At 40.5% G+C, this 20,921-nt stretch overlaps 1 long non-coding RNA gene across 2 annotated transcripts in view; it reads left to right on the top strand.

Annotated features, from left to right (window-relative positions):
* LOC103099774 (uncharacterized) overlaps positions 1-19,013 on the top strand; it is a 54,145-nt gene extending 35,132 nt beyond the window's left edge. For both annotated transcript variants that reach the window (XR_008914891.1, XR_001626584.2), the window contains exon 3: positions 18,898-19,013. This is a non-coding gene — a long non-coding RNA (uncharacterized LOC103099774). The remainder of the gene's footprint in view (positions 1-18,897) is intronic.
* Positions 19,014-20,921: the final 1,908 nt, after the last annotated feature.

The raw sequence follows: 20,921 nt of genomic DNA on the forward strand, positions 1-20,921 counted from the left end.
ACCACTTCCTTCCTGTGTTCTGGTCATAGGTCATAGATTTAAAACTGGATAGAATCTTTGAGATCATCTAGTGTGTATCTCTCATTTCACAAATGAGAAAACAGAAGCTCAAGAGGGAAAAGTTATTTGTCCAAGTTGACACAGGCATTAAGTGTTAGAGGTGGGATAGGAATAGTGCCCTCTGACCTAAGCATCAGTTCTTTTTTTGTTGATCCTGATATCAGTTAGCAAACACACACACACACACACACACACACACACACACATCACCTTTCTGAGAACATCCATCTTATCTGACCCAAAGTTAAACTGTGTAGAAGTCCTCACCCATCCTGTTTGTTTTCTTGGTCTTCCACCTGTTTCTTGTCTTTGACACTCCCCCTTCTCCCATGATGGAGTTTTACTGTTGTCAGAGAGCCCAGCCTTGGATCCTCTGAACTGCTGATACTGACTTCCTGCCTGGCTGCAACCCTATGCTGCACTACGAAACTTCCCAGACATTTTACCCAAATGACTAGACTACCTCCTATTACCCAGGGCTGGTATCCCTCCAGATTGCCTGCCCTGGCTTCCCACTGGGTCTGTTTAGCTTCTGAATTCTGGCAATCCCAGTTCTGGAGCATCCATCCTGCTGCTGTTGCTACCTGAGCTTTAGTACTGACAGTACCAGAATAATTGGTATTTATAATGATGGCCCCAAGCCATCCAGCAGAGGTTAGAATAAGTTCATTCCCTCTCTTCCTTGGAGTTTCCCTGACTGCTTCAGGTCACTCCAGGCTCTCCCTTCTCTGAACACCTAGAGTATTTGCCACTTTACAGAGACATGCTACTTATCACAACTTGTGTCTTCCTTGTAGTATGGTTTTTTAAAAATATGGGTATGCCCTAGCTCTAACTGGATTGCAAGTTCTTTGAATGAACACAGTCTTATATTCTTTGTAATATTTTTTCCACCTACCTGGTGTCCAGAATGATGTATCAAAACAACAATAATAAAGACAATGATCAAAATGATGCCAATGATAATTATAGCTAATATTTTTTGTGCTTTAAGGTTTGCAAAATGCTTGCAAACAGAATCTGATTTCATCCTTATAACAGCCCCAGAAGGTTGTTTACTATAATTTTTAAGCCCTTACTCTGTCTTAGAATCAACACTAAGTATCAATTCCAAGGAAGAAGAGCAGTAGGGCCTAGGCAGTTGGGGTTATATGACTTGCCCAGGGTCACACAGCTAGAAAGTGTCTGAACCAGATTTGAACCCAGGACATTCCATTTATAGACCTGGCTTTCTATCCACTGAGCCACCTAGTTGCCCCTAGATGCTGTTATTAACTCTGTTTTATAATTAGGGAAACCAAGGGAGATAAAGGTTAAATGACTTGCTAAAACATTACACAGATGTCTGAGGTTGGATTTGGAGTCAGGTTTTCTTGACTTCACCTCGAGGCACCATCTAGAGGCCTTAGACTCTAGTAGAAACTCAAAACCTTTCCATATTATTCAAATATTATTGATTATGAAATAAAGGAGTATATGTTTCTTTGAACATTACTTTAAAATATGATTGTGTATTTATCTAAAGTTTGGAAATCTAATTTGGACAAAGATTTTGCTTCTACTTTCAAATGACCTACCTTTATCAGTCTTTCTTCTTTGAAAAAGAAAAAGAATAAGAATGGGACATGTGATTTCATTGGTATAGTAAAAAAATTTTTTTTTTAATTCTTACCTTCTGTCTTAGAATCAGTACTGGGTATTGGTTCTAAGGCAGAAGAGTGGTAAGGACTAGGCAATGGGAGTTAAGTTACTTGCCCAGGATCACCCAGAAAGGAAGTACTGAGGCCAAATTTGAACCCAGGACCTCCTATCTCTGGGCCTGACTCTCAATCCACTGAGTCACTCAGAAGCCCACAGTATAAGACATTCTTTATGTGGAAACAAATCTCTTTTCCAGTACAGATCAGTACCTACTCTACAACTTGTAGGACTTCTAGTGCCAAGATGGCAGGATGTGATCTCTCTCAAAGCCTCTTCCTCCCCCAAAACAATTCAAAACAAAGCTTCTTAGCAAATATTGGAGGAGTGAAGCAGTTTTCCTACTCAGAAAAGCTCAGAGAATTGGCAGAAGAAACTTTGTCTTCCTGGGGTGGGAAAGAAGCATAGTCTCTGGTAGGTTCCCTGAGCCAGGACAGGTTCTACCCCCACAGCAGAGAAACTTCAATCCAAAGGAAGCCAGAGTAGGCTGTGCAGAGTAGATACTAGCAAGGGAGTCCTGCAAGCAAGAAATGAAACCCTGATCTTCATAAGAAGAAGCTTGGGACAATGACTTCTCCAACCTTAATATACTGGGAAGAATTATACATAAACTTAAAAAAAAAGAGCAATGTGAAAATGGCTATAAGTGAAACCTCAAAGTAAAATGTGAATTAAAGTCAGGCCCCAAAATAACTTCTGGAAGAGGTTTAAAAACAAACAAACAAACAAACAAAAAACAACCCAGGAGCAAGAGATAGAAAAAAAGAAATTCCATTTAAATTAATGATAAAAAATATAAAATACTTGGAACTCTCCTTGCCAAGGCAAATCCAGGAATTGTATGAAATTATGAAACATTTTCCATACAGATAAAGTCAGATGTAAACAATTATAAAAATATTAGTTAATATGTAGGCTTGGATAGACTGAACAAATATGATAAAAATAACAAATTTTACTTAAGCTAATCTGCTTATTCAGTGACATAACAATCAAGCTGACCGAAATTTTTGTTTTATAGCTAGAAAAAAAGAACAAAATTCATCTTGAAGAACAAAAAGTTAGAAATATCAAGGGAATCAATGAAAAAAATGTGAAGGAAGATGGCCTAGGATCTCAAACTGTATTACAAAGAAATAGAGTACATGGAAAACTTAGTAATAAATGATCATTTTACCTTAGTGTTAGATAAATCAAAAGATCTAATCCTTGGAACAAGAACTCACTATTTGATCAAAATAGTTAGGAAATTTGGAAAATTTGGGTCCACTTTAGGATTTAAAAAACAATGTAATTCCTTCCTTCCTTCCTTCCTTCCTTCCTTCCTTCCTTCCTTCCTTCCTTCCTTCCTTCCTTCCTTCCTTCCTTCCTTCCTTCCTTCCTTCCTTCCTTCCTCCTTCCTTCCTCTCCTTTTTTCTCTTTCTTTTTTCTTTCTTTTCTCTCTCTCTCTTTTTCTCTGTTTCTCTGTTTCTTTCTTTCTTTCTTTCTTTCTTTCTTTTTCTTTTCTTCTTTGTCTTCTTCTTCTTCTTCTTCTTCTCCTCCTCCTCTTCTTTCTTCTTCTTCTTCTTCTTCTTCTTCTTCTTCTTCTTTCTTCTTTCTTCTTCTTCTTCTTCTTCTTCTTCTTCTTCTTCTTCTTCTTCTTCTTCTTCTTCTTCTTCTTCTTCTTCTTCTTCTTCTTCTTCTTTCTTCTTTCTTCTTCTTCTTCTTCTTCTTCTTCTTCTTCTTCTTCTTCTTCTTCTTCTTCTTCTTCTTCTTCTTCTTCTTCTTCTTCTTCTTCTTCTTCTTCTTCTTCTTCTTCTTCTTCTTCTTCTTCTTTCTTCCTTCACTTCCTCCTTCTTCTCCTTCTAGGTTTTCTTGGCAAGAGTACTGTAGTGGTTTGCCATTTACTTTTCCTCATTTTATAGATGAGGAATTAGAGGCAAATAGGATTAAGTGACTTGCCCAGGCTTACTTTTCTAGGAAGTGTCTAAGGCTGGATATGAATTTATGTCTTGCTTAAATCAAACCTGATGCTCTATCTACTTATTAAATCAGAAGAGATAATCTTTGATTCCTTCTGAGGTTCATTGTGGTACAGGCAAAAGGATGCTGAGATTCTGGGATAACAGTTTTCTGAGATAACAGAGGATCACCTATTACCCTTGTTTTCTCCAAGTCCTTTGGCTGTTGTTAAAAAATCAAGGCAATCTAACAGTATTCCCTGATTAAGCATTTTTTTTTTTGTCAAGACCTCTTGGAATTTTTTAAATTTAGAGAAGCCGAAGGATTTATTAGAAATATCAAGCAGAACAACTACTAAAATTCTGGGCTTCTCACCAAAAAAGGAATTCCTTTAAAAGAAGAATCTAACAGAGGAATAACGAGGACAGCAAATGCAAATGATGCTTCAGAATTGCAAAGATTTATTGATATCCTTTCCCATGAATGGAGATCATAGCTCTGGGAGACACCATATTACAGAGGATAGAACCTCAACAGCTCTGTCATCAAAGGAACTGGGTCTAAATACCATCTTTGACACCTATAATACATGTAATTATAGAGAAATTGGGGTGTATGGGGTGTTCAGGGAGGGGTTGTATCTCTGGTATGGAGGGCTTGTCATGCCCTCCTAGGGCAGCTCTCCAGCCTCTGACCCCCACCCGACACCCAGCTCTCACTTGTGGCTCCCAGTAGCTGCTAGCATACAGCAGCGGCCACACCCCGGGCAACAGCTTCGACAGGATGGCCAAACCTTGTGAGGGTAGCCATCAGGTCGTCGACCCCTGGTGAACCAGGGCTTTGCTCACCCAGCTTGTGAAGACTGTTTCGCCTGAACAGACAGAAGAAACCAATAAGAAGGTTGAACGGCTGAGATGGCGATGCAGCAACGCACTGTGGAGTACTCAGGGCGTGTTGGAGAACAAAAGACAACATGGTCATCCAATGCAGCTGAGGAAGTCTCTAGGCATTTTTCGTGCCAATGGACCCAGGCTTCCAATGCCGAGAGAGTGGGACTGTCTCTGTGCATCGGCTTTTCCACTTAAATCTCCTTCATGCACAAGTATCTTTGTGCACACTCATCTATCCTAACCCCGTCCACCCTCTTCAAGACCTGAGGTGATGGGGGAGTGGCGACGCAACAGGTGGAAGTGACCACTGGCAGTTGTACTCACGATCCTGCATGTGGGCGGCCCACAGGCCAGTGATCGCTTGGCCCTGTGGGCAGTGGGGATGTTCGGCAGCATCCTGGGTGACTGAGCGGCCCTCTCTGGGATAGCACTGCTCACCCTAGTTGGGGGAGGGGACTAGAAGGGGTGTCCCAGGCATTTCCTGCCCTTCAGGCACCCGGTCGGCGCGCCGTGGCTGGCAGGTCATCCCTTTAAGCGGTTGAAATCAAAGAAAAAATACAAAGAGGCTCCTACTGGGAGCATGGAACATCAGAAGATTGCTTGATAGAGAGAATACCCCAAGACCTGAGAGAAGAACAGCTCTAATCTGTAGAGAACTGGCGCGATATAACATCGACATCACAGCCTTGATCGAAACGCGCTTACCAGAAGAGGGATCACTCAGCAAACCCACCACTGGATACACCTTCTTCTGGAAAGGTAGAGCCTCAAATGAAGATGGAGTCCACGGTGTTGGCCTGGCCGTCAAGACCAGTTTGCTCGGGCAGCTGCAGGACTTGCCTGTGGGCATCAGTGAGAGGCTCATGAAGGTCCGTTTGCCTCTCAGCAAAGACCGGTATGCCACAATCATCAGTGCATATGCCTCAATACTGACCAGCATAGAGGAGACCATCGAGCTGTTCTACTCTGACCTATGTGCCGTCCTGCACTCAGTGCCCACAGGTGACGGGCTGATACTACTGGGAGACTTCAATGCCCGCATTGGCCAGTTCAATGGGGGATGGAAGGGAGTGCTCGGCAAGCACGGCGTGGGCAAGGTGAACAACAACGGCCTACTGCTGCTCAGCAGATGCTCAGAGTTCGAACTCACCATCACAAACACTGTGTTCAGAGTGGCAAACAAATATAAAACAACGTGTATGCACCCACGATCAAAGCAGTGGCATCTCATTGACTGCATCATTGTGCGCCGGCGAGACATCCAGGATGTAGGAATCACCAGAGCCATGAGAGGAGCTGAATGCTGGACAGACTGCCGATTGGTTAGAGCGACTCTTTGAGTGTGCATTGCGCCTCGCCATCCAAGGCGCGCCCAGACAGTTCGCGCATTTTGTAGCGTGAGTCATCTTGGAGATCCATCTTATTTGCGGGCGTTCCAATCCTGTCTGGATGACGGGCTGTCTGCCAGGGGACCACTCACTGGAAGCTCAACCGAGAAATGGAACCAGTTCAGAGACACAGTGAAGGAAACATCAAAGGCAGTCCTAGGCCCCAAACAACGCAGCCACCAGGACTGGTTCAACGAGAGCAGCACTGCTATTGAAGACCTATTGAGCAAAAAGAACAAAGCCTTTATGGAGTGGCGAAATAACCCAAACTCTGCTCCTAGAAGGGATGGATTCAGGTCTCTCCAGGCCACGGTGCGGCATGAGATCGGGAAGATGCAAGACCAATGGAGGGAAAAGAAGGCAGAGAAAATCCAGCGTTTTGCTGATACGAAAAACTACAAACAATTTTTCAGTGCCCTCAAGACTGTCTATGAGCCATTAAAACCCACCACTACTCCCTTGCTGTCCTCTGACGGTGACACTCTCATGAAAGATAAAGAAGGCATCAGCAACAGGTGGAAAGAACACTTCAGTCAGCTTCTCAGCCAACCCTCTTCAGTCAACCAGGGTGCCCTTGACCAGATCCCCCAAAACTGCACCATTGAGCAACTTGACGTCCCTCCTTCAATAGAGGAAGTCCAAAAAGCCATTAAACAAATGAGTGCAGGCAAGGCACCCGGTAAAGATGGGATCCCAACCAAGGTGTACAAGGCATTAAATGGAAAGGCACTCCAGGCATTCCACATAGTGCTGACCAGCATATGGGAAGAGGAAGACATGCCCCCAGAACTCAGAGATGCCTCCATCGTAGCCCTATACAAGAACAAAGGCTAACGAGCAGCCTGTGACAACTACAGAGGCATCTCACTACTCTCCACTGCCGGAAAGATCCTCGCCTGTGTTATACTCAACAGACTCCTGTCATCTGTTTCAGAGCAGAACCTGCCTGAATCACAATGTGGCTTCCAACCAGATCGCAGCACCCTCAACATGGTCTTCACAGTGAGGCAAATGCAGGAAAAATGCCTTGAGCAGAACCTGAGTCTCTACATTGTCTTCATGGACCTGACAAAGGCGTTCGATACAGTGAACAGGGACGCATTGTGGGTGATCCTCAGCAAGCTCGGTTGCCCAGCAAAATTCATCAAACTGATCCAGCTCTTTCATGTTGACATGACAGGGGAAGTCCTATCTGGTGGAGAGACTTCTGATCGCTTCAACATCTCCAATGGTGTGAAACAAGGCTGTGTCCTCACACCGGTACTATTCAACCTATTTTTCACCCAAGTATTGTGACATGCTGTGATGGATCTAGACCTGGGCGTCTACATCAGGTACTGACTGGATGGCTCACTATTCGACCTTCGCCTCCTGACTGCAAAAACAAAGACAACAGAGAGACTCATCCTGGAAGCTCTCTTCGCAGATGACTGTGCTCTCATGGCCCACCAAGAAAATCATCTTCAAACATTGTGGACAGGTTCTCCACTGTGGACAGGTTCTCCACCGCAACAAAACTGTTTGACCTGACTATCAGCCTCAGCAAAACAGAGGTGCTGTTCCAACCTGCACCAGGGAGGCCAACTAACCAGCCATGCATTACAATCGACGGCACACAGCTTTCTAACATCAACACTTTGAAGTACCTGGGCAGCATCATCACCAACGACGGATCCCTAGACCACGAGATTAATGCCAGGATCCAAAAGTCCAGCCAGGCACTCGGGCGGCTGGGCTCCAAAGTCCTCCAACACAGAGGTGTAAGCACTGCGGCAAAGTTCAAAGTGTATAACGCAGTGGTCCTCAGCTCGCTCCTGTATGGTTGTGAGACATGGACACTGTACGGGAAGCACATGAAACAGCTGGAGCAATTCCACCAACGCTCCCTCTGGTCAATCATGAGGACCCGATGGCAGGACTGAATCACCAAGCAGGAAGTCCTCGACAGAGCCAACTCCACCAGCATCGAAGTCCTGGTCCTCAAAACCCATCTACGATGGTCTGGACACGTCATCCGCATGGACCCACAGCGAATACCAAGACGGGTATTCTATGGTGAACTGTCAGCTGGACTCAGGAAACAACGCCGACCAAAGAAAAGATTCAAGGATCAGCTAAAGTCCAACTTGAAGTGGGCTGGCATTACACCAAAGCAACTAGAACTCGCTGCCTCTGACAGAAGCAGCTGGGAACCCACATTAACCATGCCGCCACCACCTTTGAAGATGAGTGACATCGACGTCTTGCCGCTGCGCGTGAACGCCGACACCAGGCCACAACCACACCTCCCATAACAACTGGCGTCCCATGCCCCATGTGCCACAAACTCTGCGCCTCAGCCTTTGGACTCCAAAGCCACATGAGGGTACATCAATAGATGATAATGCACAAAGACAATTGTCATTCTCGGTCACCGAGAGACTACCCCTAACTAACTATAGAGAAATCATTTAACTTTTCTGGACCTCAGTTTACCTCTCTGTAAAATGAGGTGGTTGGATTATGGTCTCTGAATTCCACTCTACCTCTAGATCTCTGATCTTTGATCATTTGACACTTTAGTAGGTGCTATCTGAGAGCTCCTACAGCTAAAACCCCCCACATAAATCACCATCTATCACTCTGTAGACCACCTTTGGGCAGCAATTAAACTCTATGAACTTAGTAAATCTGATACTTGGATGACACATAGTCCTTTGCAAGAATATTTATTTGTTTATTTTTGCATGGTAAGACTTGCTGAACTTTTGGCTCTAATGCTATCACTTATAAGAGACTAATGCTAGATAGGACTTTTGTGAAGGAATAACAGTATGAATAATTTAACCTTTCCTTGGTAGTTCTTCATTGCTTTTCAAACTGTGGACCAGAGTTGTCAAACACAAACAAAAATAGGGACCATTAAACATATGTAAGGAGTCCTGTGGGCTGTGTATTGACTTCATCTTAAAATGCAATCTTATCTATGCTTTATTGTATTTTAAAAAATATTTTCAATTATGTTTTAATTTTCTAATTCTGTTAATTCTAATTATAATTAATTACATTTATTTTAATCGGGTTCAGGTGTTGGGCTGCATGTTTGATACCTCTGCTGTGGCCCACAGATGAGAAATGTAGTGAAATGGGAAAGGTGCTGGTTTGGAGTCTGAGGACCTGGATGGAATGTGTCTACCACTTATGCTGGTTTGACTTTAATCAAGTCCTTTGACAACTGTGTGCCTCAGTTTCCTCATCTGTAAAACAAGGAGGTGGGACTAGATGACATTTAGGATCTCTTTTAGCTCTAACTCTATGGTTTTCTGATCCTTAAAGTGAGGAATTCTATTTAATGGCACCTAGGGGATGCAGTGTATAGAATGCTAGGCTTAGAGGAGTTAGAAAGACTCATCTTTTCAAGTTGAAATTTCACCTGAGACACTTAGTAGTTCTGTGATCCTGAGCAAGTCACTTAACTCTGTTTGCCACAGTTTCCTCATCTATAAAATGAGCTGGAAAAGGAAATGTAAAAACTACTCCAAGCATCTCTTCCAAGAAAACCCCAAATGGGTTCATGAAGAGTTGGCCATGATTGAAAATGACTGAACAACAGCAATAATGGTTTAATGATCTTCTAGGTTGTTTCCATACCTAATGAAAAACAGGATGATTTTGGAAAAGACTTACGTGAATTGATGCAAAGCAAAGCTGACAGATCCAGAAGAACACTGTACACAGTGACAGCAATATTTTTTGATGAATGTGAATGACCTATTTATTCTCAGCAATGCAGTGATCCAAGATAGCCCCAGAGACTCATGTACTAGTAAATATCTATCAGCTTTCTGAGAAAGTAGGACATATTTTTCATTCTCCATTATTAATATTTTCTCAATCATTTTCTTAACTCAAAACAATCAATAAAGCTATATATCAAGTCACTACACCAGCCCTTATCACAGTTCCTGGGACATTGGAAGTGAGTAATAAATGTTTGTTGATTTGACTCTACTACAGCATTCTGATTAAATATCTGTTGTACTTATGGGCATTATCTCACACTTGTATGATTTTTCAGATGTATGTAGAAGATGTTGAGGCTAATAAAACACGAATTAATTAAATCATCACTGAATTAATAGCTTTTTCTTATTGTAGTATAGTATAGTCATTATGTATTAGTGTAGTATAACTTTGTTATTCCTACTATAGTGATTTTCCTCAATTACTACATACTAACCATATAACTTCTTCCCACTGAGATACACTGCCTCCCACCATAGATAAAAGGGCAAAAATAGAACAACAGCTGCCCTCATTGGGCAACTCATAACCTCTCTGTGACTTCATTTCCTCATATGTAAAATATGTGATTTGAACAAAAAGAGCTATAATGCCCCTCCTATGTCTAGAATCTTATGATTTCTATCCCAAAGAGCTCATTATAGTCTTTGATCCAATTTAGACATGTGGTGGAGGGATTATCTACACCCAAATCTTCATGTTTGCCAACTTGGAACTGGTTGGTCTTTGTGATAGATGAGAAATCCATTGCTTCTTTATTCAGGTACAGGCTGCACCTGATTCCAGATGCTTAGGTCAAAAGCCCAGGAAAAAAAGCCATCTGGTCCACACCCATGGGGGAGCTAATGAGCAACTTGGAGAGTATATAGCTAGAGAAACCCACACCCACTTGACTGTTTCTATGTTAGACATGGGTCATGTTGTCTTTCTTGTGGGCTGTTGTGGTCAGGACTGAGAGGCAAAGACCAAAATAATTTGATTATAATGTCTTGGTAGTTTCACTACATAAACTCTACTTAGTCTCTTTTCCTCTTCTTACTTAGACGCCCCATGGTTGCTAGTCAGGAGCATTAACATGGATTGTGGATTGTCCTTTGAGCCATTGGGAAATCATTAGGTTCCTTTCCAGGGCACAAATCCTAGTTTACTTATAAATAACAAGTGGCTGATTCCCAAACTCAGGAAATCATCATGGCACATCTTGAAGGAATCCTCTAACCAGAAGGAGGGAATGAGTTTCAGAAGGATACAATGTATTAGTACAGAATAAAGGGTGTTAGCTTTGGGGACAGAATATCTGATTCTGATTTTTACTACCATTGTGGTCTTGGGCAAGCCACTTAACTTTGGGGTGTCAGTTTCCTCATCTGTAAAATGAGGAGGTTAGACTAGATGGCCTCTAAGGTCCTTTCTAAGGGCAACTAGGTGGTACAGTAGATAGAGTGCTGGACCTAAAGTTAGGAAGACCCATCCTCCTGAGTCCAAATCCAGTCTCAAATACTTTTTAACAATGTGACCCTGGGAAAATAATTTAACCCTGTTTGCCTCAGTTTCCTCATCTGTAAAACAAGCTGGAGAATGAAATGGCAAAAACTACTCTAGTATCTTGGCCAAGAAAACCCTAACTGGGGTCACAAAGAATCAGAAAAGACCAAAATGATCAAACAACAACAAAAAGGTACCTTTTAGTGCTATAGCTATTATATAATTATACATTTCTCACCCAAATTTCTTGCTGACTTTTTTAGAGAGGGCTTTACATTTTATGTCCCCAGTCTTCCTAAAGGATTGCCAGAAGGAGAGGATGTGTGTGTGTGTGTGTGTGTGTGTGTGTGTGTGTGTGTGTCTGTCTGTCTATCTGTCTGTCTGTGTCTGTGTGCATGTTTGAGGGGGAAGAGGAAAAGGTAGGTGGTTCTGGTGCTCTAATCAGACAGAGAGGATGGGGAAAATTGATGACTACCTGGAAACTATAAGGAAAGGAATGTGGTGTCAGTTGCTACCCTGCAATCAACCAAATTTAGCTTAAAAAATCACAAAATCATGGAGGGATAAAACTGGGGCTTCATTTAGTCTCACCCTCTAATTTTAATACTTTTTTTGTTTTTTTTGTTTTGCTTTTTTCTTTCTAAGCCTTTCGGTTCATTGGTGTAGGGAACACCCTGGTGTGGAAACTTCCTCCATTCTTGCAGATGAATGACTCATCTCTAAAGTGGAATCTTTCAGAGTTGCCTAGAGCAGTGATTTGACTGTGGTCACATATCAACAGTGTCAGAAACACGATTTGAACCCAGGTCATCCTATCTCCAAAACTGGCCCTCTACATACTAAGACCCACCTCTTTTCCAATAATAATTTCAGTCATAGAGAAGAATTTAGTAACAATTATTATGATAATGTGACAACAATTTTAATGACAACAGGCTGGTTATCTAAAAAGTGAAGGGAAAACAAAAATATAACTAGTGGGTACTACATTGGCATTTGTGAAATGGCAAAATTCTAGAAGAAATCTTTTGGCAGATTGAACTGATCCTCTGATATTTGGACATAGAGAAGATTTGCATAGAACAAGAACTCATACAGTTGTGGTCTGTGCTGATGGAGAGGTTCCATTAAAGGAATGGTATCAAATTCAAAGAGAAATGGATCCCTACTGAATCTTGATTTAGAAAATGACAAATTACAATTATCTGTGTTTTTTTGTATTTTTATTTAAACATGTCCCAATTATATTTTAATATGATTTAGATCCACTCATTATTTTTGCTGGAATGTGTTATACATTTGTTACCTCTGCACTGAAGTGTAGAAGTAATAGCAGTTTTGGTGTAGCTGGGTGGTACAGTGGATAGAACACCAGGCCTGGAGTCAGGAAGACTGACTTTCATAAGTTAAAATCTGGCCTCAGATATTTATTAGCTGTTTGATCTTGGGCAAGTCAATAAATGCTGTTTTGCCTCAGTTTCCTCATCTATTTAATGAGCTGGAGAAGGAAATGGCAAGTCACTCCAGTTTTTTTTTTTGTCAAAACAAAACAAAACCAAATGAATGGGGTCACAAGTGAAATGACTAAACAATAACAATAGCAACAAATAGTAGCTCACATTTGTCTAGCACTCTAAGGCTGATAAAGTACTTCCTTTATAACAACATTGAGAGGTAGGAGGTAGGTAGCATCAATATTAACATCCTCATTTTATAGATAAGGATACTGAAACCTAGAGATGAAATAAAAAACACAGGGTGAGTGGTTGGTGGGGCAGCTGGGTGACTCAGAGGATTGAGAGCCAGGCCTAGACACAGGAGTCCCTGAGTTCAAATCTGACCTCAGATATTTCTTCAGGGCATTCTTTATACCAAAGAAATCATGTCTAATAAAAAAAATGTATACTCATGTTCAAACAGTATTTATATTTATAAAAATTTTGTCCAGTTCTGCAAAGTCTTCCTTTTGGAGTTGGTTGGTATAGCATCAAATCTTTAAATTACTCTTGGTAGCATTATCATTTTTATTATATTGGCATGACCTAGCCTCAAGTACTCAATCTTCTTCTTAAAAGGTAATTTGTCTTTTAATTTCTTTAAGGAATGTTTTGCTATTCTGTATATTCAGGCAGTGACTGCATTTAGGTAGATGCATTCCCAGGTACATTCTATATTTTGCAGTGTAAGGATAATTTTAGCATTGTGACCTAAAATCTAAGTTAATTGGTCGCCAGGGAAAAAATCCTAAATATAATACCCAAGTCAGCTGGAAATTTATGGTGACTTTAATAGAGGAAAGGAATTAAGAAAGATAGAGAGGAAAAGAGTTAATTTAAAACTGTTCTGGCTCAGGCTGAGCCAGGCAGGAGTTCAAGGTCTTGGCCAAGGAGGCCTCCCCTGAGAGCCAAGAGAAAGGGAGTCAGTCTTATCACTCACCACATGACTGTCTCAAGGAAGCTGTCTGAGGGAGCTCCTTTAGGCTCAAGTTCCAGGATTGAACTTGCACCCAGGCCTGATCACAGGAAGCCACCAGCCAGATCCACCTCTCTGGGGAAAGAGAGTGAAGAGAGGAAGTGACACGCCCTATATAGATGGTTTTACATCACTCTCCTGTGTCTCATCTGTACCAATGGTAGCTTACGCTTGACTTAGGACAGCCCAGGGGTCTATCAGCTGTTTCTGCACATGTCTATCAAAGGTCATCCTCCTAGATACTTAATCTTTAAGTATGGGTGTAGACATTCCTGATTTTGTTAGACTAAGTAACTTCATTTTTACAATCGGCAGATAGCTAAATCCAATCTTCACAGTAGTTATTTTGAATGAAACTTCCCTCTTGGATGCTGCTATTATTATATGAAATGCTCATTATTTTTGTGGGTTTATTTTTAGCTTTCAACTATTTCCTAGAGGTCTGGAGAAACATCTTAAACTAAGGTTCATAATGAACTGAACCCAGTTCTAGACTCTGCCTACCTGGAGGCCAAGTGCCTCCCTCTGCAGTGATACTCTGGCAATCTCCATCCACCCACACTGCCCTCAAGTGTACACAGGCTACTCCAGGCTCAAGTGGGGAGAACCACAGTGGCTTGTTCCAGTAACCACCTAGGAGCAGGTTAATAGATAGGGCCTCCAATGAGTTTCTTTTAATTCTAGTCTAATTTGTTTACTTCATTGGTAGTTTGTTATTTTATTTTATTTTTTAACTTTTTTTTTCCAACTAAGAATCAATACTGTGCACTAACTTCAAGGCAGAAGTGCAGCAAGAGCTAGGTAAATGGGGTTAAGTGACTTGCTCAGGGTCACACAGCTAAGAAGAATCTGAGGCCAGATTTCAACCCAGGTCCTCTGGTCTCTAGACCTAGCTCTTAATCCACTCAGTCACCTCGCTGCCCCTGGGAGTTCCATAATTATTGATAAAACTTGTTTATAATATTTCTCCATGGCTGGTCTACCTCATCAGAAGGTCCTCCTTGACTAGTTTATGAACCTGCACACATTATTTACTAGATCATACCACACAAATGGTATACATGCTTAGCACCATCTCTGGCACATAATAGTTCCTTAATAAATGTTGCCTGAGTGATAAGTGCTATCTTGTTATTGAAAGACAATTTACAGGAAAATAAATTACTCAAAACAATTCATTCACAAAATAGTGACTTAAAACAAAAACAGAATTAATGATATTGACAACCAAATTCCTATGACCTAGTTAATTAATAATGAAATGTAATTTTCATATATTTATATAATATATACTATATTAACTATAAATATATAATATAAATACAACATATTAATTTTAAGTATATAATATAAATATACCATATTAATTATAAATGTATAGTAGAAACATAGTATATTAATTATAAATGTATAATACTAATATACTATTATAAATATAGCATGCTAATTATATATACATAATATTAGTATAATCTATTATTTATAAATAGGTTAATTATGAATATATAATCATATAAATAAATCTAATAATTAAAACTCATTCTCACTATACATTCTAGTCTTTTCAGCACTACATTATGGGGGGCAGTTAGGTGGCTCAGTGGATTGAGAGCCAGGTCTTGAGGACTTCCTAGCTATGTGACCCTGGGTAAGTCACTTGATCTCCATTGTCTAGTTCCTTCTTTCTGCCTTGGAACCCATAGGGAGTATTGATTCTTACAAGGAAGGTAAGGGTTAAATTTTAAAAAAAATAAAATCCCCCACTATATTATGCTACTTCTTTATGAGATGGTAAGTAGGAAATGCTTTGCAAACCTTATCATGGTATATAAAAGTTAATTATTATTCAGCGAGTGACTTTTCATGTCTCACATATGGTGCCAGAAATGGACTGTAAATCATTCCCAGAAAAAAAAAGTCCAAGGAATGAGCCCTTTTTATGAGCCCCTCAGCATCCACCCAAGCAACTTTCCACCCTCAGAGTGGGGGAGGCAAGGGACACACAGTGAACTTGGTGGGAGGAGCGGAATGATTTTACCCCATGGAACCAGTTCCATCTGGAATCCCCCAGGGTAGGGAGATTATGAGTGAGAGCTAGCTAGTCAGGAGCAGGAGCAGTGGGGTAGAGAGGAGTAAGAATAGTTATCAGAATCCAGGAAAGGTCAGGGGTAGGAGTGGGTGGAGGTGGTACCCAGCTGGGGACACCTGAAGCTCCTTCCTCCAGTGATCCCAATCCATCATTTTCCTTTTGTCTTTGAAAACGGCCCCCAGGGAGAAGCCCGGGGCAAAGCCAGGGAGCTGGCTGTGCTTCTCCTCTTGCCCTCCTTCCTCACTCTCAGCTGGAAACAAATAACTCAGAACTAGTCTGTTTCCTGGCAGTTCCAGTTTCTTTCAGGCTCCATTTGTAGTGCATTCTTCATAGGCAAATTCTTTCAGGGGCAAATGGAGATGACTCCATGGAAGGTGTTAGGACGGAGAGGCTCCTGGGAGGTGATATTTACAGAGCTTCCATTTTAAAGGCCCTTTCCTCTCCCCACCCCCATTCTGTGGCAACAACGGAAGACAGAGAAGACCAGCTGGGTGTAGGAAAAGGGTCAGGAATGCCTCTCCTCTGTGACTGAACTCATCAGGGGTTGGAGGAGGAATTTTAGCCAAAACAGATTTTACAGAAATACAGAAGAAGAAGAAAAGTACAGGGTGGAGATAAAAATGTGACTGAAGAGAAAACAAAAAAACAAAAATGAAGCAGTCCAACCATTATTAGATAGGGGGTGGGGAGGGGTTTATGGACAGGAGTAGCAAAAAAATGACCTAGGAGGCAAAGTGTCAGCTTCAGTTAAATTAATCAATCAAGATACTTGGATGTCTGCATAGGAGTTTAGAATATTGGAGCCATGAAATCCAACTTTCTAATTTACTGGTTGCAGTGTGAGGTTGTCTTCTCTAACTCTATTTATTTTTGGACTCCGTGGGTAAGGGGAATAAGGTTGTAGACTTGGGGAGGGTTTAGGAGACAGCCAGCAGAATAACTAATGGTTGAAAACCAGGTTTAAGGAAGTTAATTTAAATAGGGGAATTGAGATTATTCCTCCTGGAGAAATGAAGAATGAGAGATAGGAGAGCTGAGTAACAATGCCTGAATATAGAAGTGACACCATTCCCAATGGTGCGGGGAGTGGGGAGGAGAGATAGAATGCCAGTCCTGGAGTCAGGAACATTTGAGTTCAAGATTTCTCTTTGGAGACTTCAGTCAAACCTGTCGCCTAAAGGTCAAGGGTGAGGCTGTAAATATTTTCTCACTGTTTCATGAGCTGGGGGGTCTTGACTGAATTGTTTTCTAGTACCACAAAATGTGATGGAACTTCTCTTTCTGCCACCAGGAAGACCAAGAACTGGATGTTTTGCCTCATTTCTGTGTGTTTTACATAATTGATTTGGTATTTCATTATTTAGTTTTTAAGAAAAATATTTTCCTACTCTTTTACATGGAAAGAATATTGCAGATGTTTAATATTGTGTTGTATTTTTTCCTGAGAAATTTGTTTTACAGTCACAACTATTTTGAGGTAGTCTTGAACTTGAAGATCCAAGGAGAGCCCTCAGACTAGCTGTGTGACCTTGGACAAGTCTCTTAACCCTATTTGCCTTAGTTTCTTCATCTGTCAAATAAGCTGGAAAAGGAAATAGAAAACCACTCCAGGATCTTTGCCAAGAAAACCTCAAATGGGGCCACAAAAGGTTAAATACAACTCAGCAACAACTGGAGAAAGAGCCTTATCTCTGAAGCTGGAGGAAAAAGGCTAACATCTGATCCCTCACATCTACTAATTGGGTGACCTTGTGCTTGTCACTGAAATTCTCTAGGCTTGTTTCCTCATTTGCTAAAATTCCCCCTTTTGTAAGAAACTTTTCTCATCCCTCCTTAATCCTAGTGCTTCCTTCTGTTGATTTTCTCCAATTTATCCTGTGTATATTTGATTTGTACAGAGATATTTGTAAGTTATCTCCCTCATCAGACTGTGAGATCTTTAAGAACAAGAACTTTTTATCAGGGATAGTGGTGGTGCCTTAGAACAATGACTGGCACATAGTAGGTGCTTAAATCATTGTTGACTTGACTCTTTTAGTCAATCTTGAAGCATTGATAGAAAGATAGATTTAGTCAAGAAAGTTTGTGTTCAAGTACTGTCTCTGACAGATACTGTTTGTGAGACCTTCTCAATGCCCTGGGCAGCTAGTACTATATAGGGTCAGAGAAGACTTCCTAAGTGGGAATTCTCTTCATGAATGAAATCCCAAGCCTGGTCCAAGAATAAAAATTGTTTGACTGGCAATTAGGAAAGAGTTTTTGAGAAAGAAGATGAAGAAACAGACAATCTCATGGGATCTGAAAGTCTTTAAAAGCAGTCTGGATTCTTATCTATTTTAATCTACCTGAAGACATGAGTGTAATTAGTACTCTCACTATCCTTTCCATACCTATAACTTTTCCTCAGTGACTCCTGGTGCCAGACAGGTAGGAGCAGAATGGCATTAGACCCTATAGAAAGTAATTTCTTCAACCAGCAGGTGGCATCAATACACAGCGAAAGCCACTTGGGACAACCAGAATTTTCCCAAGGGCTATCTTAAAAACTCTATTCTCTATAATTTGGGGATATAAAAAGACCCATCCAGGATGTGCATTTATCCAGGGCCAGAGTTCTTATTGGTGGGATCCTGGCAAGGGATCCACTATGAGGAGTGTTTTGCCCATCTCTGGATTTCCCCTTAGGGTGCCTCAATATAGTTAAGAGAAACTGCCATGAGTAAATTTGGAAAAATACTTACCTGAAACCCAAAACCTTCAGTCTTAGTGTCATCTGTGGGAAACTACTTACCCTATTGGACAAATGGGAAAAAAGTAAGCTATGGAAATGTTCGTTAGACCTGCTTCTCTAAATTCTTAGCAAAGGAAATTCTTTAATTTGAATGGTGCTAATGCCATCTGATGAGCTGGTGGGAAGAAGAGTCTTTGGGAGGGTGCAGAAGAGCAAGAAGACCCTTGATTCACTTATATTTCAAATTTAAGGCCTTCATTCCTGCCTCTGTATCCTCAGAGCCAAGCTTAGAGCCTGGAACTTAAATTCTTGTTAAATGAATGATGGATTAATTTATTTTAATTTGTTTTTTAATTACAGATTTTACAAAACCACATAAAACAAGCATTTCTATATACAAAGAAAAAGAAGATTGTATGTAAATGAAATCATAAATATCTTAAATGTTTGGCATACTTTTCCTTATAATTACATAATAAATCCCACACAAAACTTTCAAAGCTGTCCTTCTTTTCTGTGTTTCCTTGTAGATATCCCATTCTCTTCTTCTTTTTTTTTTAAGTAATTAATTAAAGAATTTATCCATAAGTGTCCCAGGTCCTTTTCATTCTTCTTGCATCACATAAGATATCACTTAGGAGACAGACATATTCATAAAAATTGTCTCATGTTTACTTTTCAATTCACTCTCCAGAGGTAACATTCACAGTTTGTTCTTCCAGTATTAAAGCTATATCTGTGTATGATGCTTTCTTGGTTCTATTCATTTCACTGTTTATTATCTCATGTAATTTTTCCCAAGTTTTAAACAAATTAGCATGCTCATCATTTCTTATGGCACAGTAGTACTCCTTCACAAAAATATACCACAATTTCTTTAGCCATTCCCCAATTGATGGGCATCCCCTTTATAGTTCTAAATTCTTGAACCCCTAAAACTACATTACCCAAAATTCCTTTCTATATTACCAAGAATCCTTTTCCCTTTCCCTTCTTCCTCACTTTCTGTGATGGTATTTAAGTTTGCTGTGACTTCTCCCAGGCTCTTTTTTACTTGCGACAGGGCTGAATTCAGGTAGTTTCTTTCACTTTAAATATTATTAATAAAACTTTAAAAATATGATAATTAGTTATTGGATATTAATTTTCATCTTTATACCCCTTAATTTCTAGTTCTTTGCTACTATGTGATTGATTAATTTAAAAAAATTTGGAGGACCTTTTTTCTCTCTCTGAATCTCTCTTTTCAGGGTAACATTAAACTTAGTTTGTCTTCTTGAATAGTAGAGGGAAGTAGTTTAAAAACTCTTGGTTGGGAGGCCTCCTAGGAACTATGCTGTTCACTGAGGATGTAATTATGGGCACTGCCAATGGGGGTGGGGGTGGGACAAAGGACAGTGATGAGTAGAAGAGGCATATAAGGTAAGATTCCTAGACCAAGGAATGAATGAATTTGTGTGTAATCTCTTCTGCCACATTCTTGTTGCACTTCCAGAGTCAGCATTAGTAAAACAAAAAGGACAATAGAATTGAAATGAGAATCTAGACTGCCATTTCATATCAGGGGGCCCCAAGGAAAGTTATTTTCTTACCACCTGGCCTCTATTTCTTACTTCTCAAAAAGGGGGTTAGAATAGATGATCTCTGAGATCCCTATCAGAGTTAAATCTATGATCCTCTAGATCAGTGGTTCTCAACCTCAATTTGTAGCAACAAGAATACATAATGCATATCAAGTATTTACATTCCGAATCATAACTGTAGCAAAATTACAGTTTTGAAGTAGCCACCAAAATAATTTTTTGGTTTGGGGCCACTGCAACATGAGGAACTGTATTGTGGGGTCAAGGCATTGGAAAGGTTGAGAACCACTGCTCTAGATACTGGGGTTAGTAATCAGTAGGGTAGGAGTTCAAAACCTAGCTTTGCTACTTACTATCCACGTGCCCTCAGACTAGCCAATAATTCTAGATATAAGCTAAGATCTCTTCTAGGTTTAAATCTATGATCCTATGATTCTTGGCATTTTTAATTATTTAGCAATTAGAGAAAACCACTTTTTAGAGGGTGGGAATTATCTTTTTTTATGCAGATTTTTCATATCAGATTAATTGTCAACTCTGAAGACAAAGATTTGGCTGAAAATGTCACTATATCCCTCGTAGGACACAGATCTCCTTCGCAGAATCTGTTGTTTAGTTTTTTCAGTTATATCAAACTCTTGACCCCATTTGGAGTTTTCTTGGCAAAGATACTGGAGTAGTTTGACATTTCCTTCTCCAGCTCATTTGAAAGATGAGGAAACTGAGGCAAACAGGGCTAAGTGAATTGCCCAGAGTCACAAAATTAGTGTCTGAGGTTCTCTTGACTAAAAGCCCTGTGCT

The sequence above is a fragment of the Monodelphis domestica genome, chromosome 1 (assembly GCF_027887165.1).
Source record: "Monodelphis domestica isolate mMonDom1 chromosome 1, mMonDom1.pri, whole genome shotgun sequence".
Classification (NCBI taxonomy): domain Eukaryota; kingdom Metazoa; phylum Chordata; class Mammalia; order Didelphimorphia; family Didelphidae; genus Monodelphis; species Monodelphis domestica.